This window comes from Nicotiana tabacum, chromosome 13 (assembly GCF_000715075.1).
Source record: "Nicotiana tabacum cultivar K326 chromosome 13, ASM71507v2, whole genome shotgun sequence".
NCBI lineage: Eukaryota > Viridiplantae > Streptophyta > Magnoliopsida > Solanales > Solanaceae > Nicotiana > Nicotiana tabacum.
In genome coordinates this window covers 103,539,944-103,544,672 of record NC_134092.1, presented here as the reverse complement: position 1 = coordinate 103,544,672, position 4,729 = coordinate 103,539,944, and positions in this window count along the sequence as shown.

The window sequence follows — 4,729 nt, the reverse complement described above, 5'->3', positions numbered from 1 at the left end:
ACAAGATCGGCTCTGTACCGCATAGTCCAGGCAGAAGAGTTATGCCGATCGAAGATTTTGTGATGTATCATCCATGGTGGGAGAGAGGGTTTTGCTTCGGGTTTCACCCATGAATTCGGGAAGAAGGGCAAGTTGAGCCCTAGGTATATTAGTCCTTTTGAGATCCTTGAGAAAGTGGGAGAGGTGGCCTACAAGCTTGCATTGCCACCTAGTCTATCTGCAGTTCATCTGGTGTTCCATGTTTTCATGCTCCAGAAGTATCGCGGTGAACCGTCCCATGTTTTAGATTTCAATTCAGTCCAATTGGACAAGGATTTGTCTTATGTTGAGGAACCGGTGGCCATCTTGGATAGGCTGGTCCGAAAGTTGAGGTCAAAGAACATTACTTCAGTGGAGGGGTCAACTAGTCGAGGAGGCGACTTGGGAGACCGAGCATGATCCGCGTAGCCGTTATCTTCATCTTTTCACCACTTCAGGTATATCTCTATACTCGTTTGAGGATGAACTTTGTTTTAAGAAGGGGAGGTTGTAACGACCCGGCCGGTCATTTTGAGTATTTTAGCCTTGTTCCCCTATTTATTGCCTTCCCTATATTATATTATGGCTATGTGATTTGTCAGGTTGGTTGGTTTGGTTTCGGGTGAGTTTCGGAGTGAATTGGGATACTTAGTCCCAAAGTTGGAAGCTTAAGTTAGAAGAGTTGACCGAAGTTTAACTTTTATGTAGACGACTCCGGAATGGAGTTTTGATAGTTCCGATAGATTCATATGGTGATTTTGGGCTTGGGAGCGTGTTCGGATATTGATTTGAAGGTTCGTAGGTTATTTTGGCTTGAATTGGCGAAAGTTAGAAAGTTAAAGGTTTGAAAGGTTGAGAAGTTTGATCGAGAGTTGACTTTATTGATGTCGGGGTCGTATTCCGATTTTGGACATTAGAATAGGTCTGTTGTGTCATTTATGACTTGTATGCAAAATTTGAGGTCAACCGGAGTTGGTTTGGTATGAATCGACGTTAGTTTTGGAACTTGGATGTTCATAGTTTCAATAGGTTGGAATTGGGTTGCAATTCGTAAAATCGATATTGTTTGACCTGATTTTTGGCCTCAAGTAGCTCCATCATGTGATTTAGGATTTGATTGTATGTTCGTACGGGGTCTTGGGGGGCCCCGGGTGTGATTCGGTTTGAAATCAGATTCATTTTTGGACTTAGTTGATTGCTGAAGAACTGAAGTTCTGGTATCATCGCATCTGCGGACACTTGGGCGTAGGTGCGCACTCGCAAGTGCGACGATGTTCCGCAGAAGCAGATTTTTAGCTGGGCTGAGGAGGAGGACCGTATGTGCGGTTACGCTTCCGCAGAAGAGGGCTCGCAGAAGCAAGCAGTGGTCAGCAAAAGCAAAAAGTGCTGGGCTTAAGTGAAAGCCGCATCTGCGATGGATTTTCCGTATGTGTGATCCACGTCCAATCCGCACTCAATAGTGAGTGAAAACGGTCGTTGGAATAATAGTACCCAACAAGAGTCAGGGTTGATTTGCACAGGGAGTTACTAGGGGTGTTAGGAGTATACACTTGACGAAAGCCAAAGAAATAGCTAAATTGCGCTTCCACAAAAGGTTTTGAGTTCTAATTCTAATTTTACTCTAGCAATTATAAGCTAAGAAAAGAAACTAGAAGCGAATGATTGTTTTTGATATTTTTCCAAGTAATTAAAAAGCCTAGGGATATGACCATAACCTAGGTGTTTGCTTAATGGGTAAAATACGTTATACTTGTTTTGTTGATTGGAGTGCATTATAGCTCTCAACTCTATGTTACCCACTCAATACTTCTCGGTCAAAAAGTGATTTTGCCCAATTTGGCTTTCTCAAGTGCAAATGGGTATCAAACAAAATAGTTAATATGAGCTCAAGTCAGGTTCTCACTATATCTAGTTTGAACCCTTTAATTAGGCTAATCAAACCCTCAATTAGCCCAATTTCTTGTTAGCCAAGTTATCATAGACTAGGTCCATCTTTCTCAAGTAGAGACTAAGTCAAAAAGGCATGAATCAATGTTTGCAATAGTTAATTCTAAAATTGACGCATAAACTAAGCTAAATAATCAACACACAATCATAAACAAGCATTAAATTAAGTACCCATAAGGTTCACACACTAGGGTTGAGTTACAACCCTAGTAAAAATCTAGCTATTCATAGTGGAAATTGAAGAAAATAAAGAAGAAATGCTAATTAAACTCATAATCTAAGATAAATGTAATAAAATATAATGTTTAAACACTAAAATAGTCACAAACTTCCTAAAATGGCAAAATGTAACGGCTACAACAGCTCAAACTTCAAAACTTGACCTAAAAATATGAAACTCGTCTATTTATAGTGGCCCAAAATTCGATGAAAAAATGCCCCTCATGAGGTTCTGCGGCCGCACAATTCTTGCAGCTGCGAGGCATCTTCTGCGGCCGCACAATTCTTGTGCGGTACACACTTCAGCAAGGCTTCGGGACTTGGTCTTTTGCACACTCTCTGAACTTTGAATCATTTGTCAGTGCAGACCCTATTCTGCAACCGCACAAATTCATGTGCGGTTCGCACATTGGCCAAATTCTTGCTAGCTCTTCCTCTTGATCTGCGGCCGAAGATGAAATTCTGTTGTCCGCACTTTCTTCTGCGGCCGTAGAAATCCTTCTGCGAACTGCACTTCTTTAGTTCTGCGCCCTTTCTTGCCTTGTGATTTGGAACACTCCTTTTTGAGTCGGAATTCATCATGGGAGACCAACTTTCAACATTCCTACAATTTACACACTTTCATTAGTTTTGAGAACATAAATCAATACTTTCGGACTAAAACAAAAGTAAAACGGTGCTAATAAGTAGTCAAAATCCCCACTTATCAAGGTGCGGAGCCACATAAGTGGTTGTTGGTCCGCAAAAGCGGAATCAATGGGCTGAAAAGGGGCAGATCGAGGGTTTGTTCCCATTTTTCATCTTTTGAGTTAGAGACCTCGGTTTTGGGTGATTTTGAGAGAGATTTTCAAGGAGTTGATTGGGGTAAGTGATTTTGACTTGGATTTGATTATTATACATGAATCCATCATTAGTTTTAATATTTAATTAGTGTTTTGAGTTGGAAAAATTAGAAAAAATTGTGAAAACTTCCTAAGTTATATTTTGAGGATTTGAAGGTTGATTTGAGGTCGAAACTGAATAGTTTTTGTATGGTTGGACTTGTTATTGAGTGGGTGTTAGAATTTTATAAGTTTGATCGGGTTCCGAGACGTGGGCCTGGGATTGACTTTTTGAGTTGACTTTTATTTTCTTTAAAGATTGCAACTTTATTATTCGGAATAGTTTCTTATGGTTTGTATTTATGGTATAAAGTTATTTTGGCTAGATTCGAGCCGTACAGAGTTAGATATTTGCGGAAAAGGCATACTAGTAGATTGAGTTAGCTTGTTTGAGGTAAGTATCTTGCCTAACTTTGTGTGAGAAAATTACTCCTTAGGATTTAGGTTGTTTGTACTATTTGTGATACATGAAAGTCGTGTACGCAAGGTGACAAGTGGGTATACAGGCTATATGTGGTAATCGACTGGTTTAGGCTATTTAGATTCTTTTCATGCCTTAATCGCATTGTCATAACATATTGTATCTTTCATCGTTAATCTATCCTTACATGATTTATTTGACATCGTTAAATGCATGTCCCCTCTTTTACTTGTTATTTGACCTTACATGCTTAGTTGAAGTATTGTTTCCTTATTGCCTTGTTAATTATTTAACTATTGAGTTACCTTACTCGAAGTTGTTATTTCTCGGAATATCATCATGATGAGCTTTGGTGCTAAAGTTATAAAATTCGTTATCACATTATGACAAAGTTTTTAATTGTTGAACTACCATTCTTGATAAGCTATTAAATTTCAGTTTTCTATTATTGAGACTCTTGTACACATTGTGGTTGAGCCATGGGCTGTTTGTTGTGGAAACATTGATATTGTTGATTCTTTTTGGCAAGTTGTGGCAATTGGACACTTCAGGTGTGAGTTGTGATATGTTGTGATATTAATACACATGCGGTGGTATAAGGGTAGGGGTTGATACACATGTGGTGGTATAAGGGTAGGGGTTGATACGCATGCGGTGAGATAAGGTGGGATTGATACACATGTGTTAGTAGGGGAACTACTTGAAGCCACGCAGTGTGATAAGATGTGCTAAAACGCGGGTAGTTATTTCAGAAAAAATAATTTTTAAAACTAAATGTAAGGCTCCCACGGTGATATAAAGAAAGATTATGATTGTGATTGTGACATGATATACGAGGCGGTACCTCTGTGGTGATTCTTGTCGTTATCTTTCATTTATATCACTTGTGTTTCTCTGCATCGTTTTCTTGGTATTCTTATTACGTGTTCCTTCCTTGATGCCTTTATTGCCTTAAATTGAGTTGTAGCTTATCTTGTTGTATTTCTTCATTGTATCATTTCCTCGTTTTCATTATTATATTATACTATACATGTTCAGCTTCTTTTATTATCCTATTAGGTGTCTTGACCTGACCTCATCAATACTCTACCGAGGTTAGGCTTGATACTTATTGGGTACAGTTATGGTGTACTTATACTACGCTTCTGCACATCTTTTTATGCAGATCTAGGTACCTTATACCAGGCTAGACACCAGTGAGTAAAGCTTTCAAATCGAAGACTTCAAGTTATGCCTGTCGGCG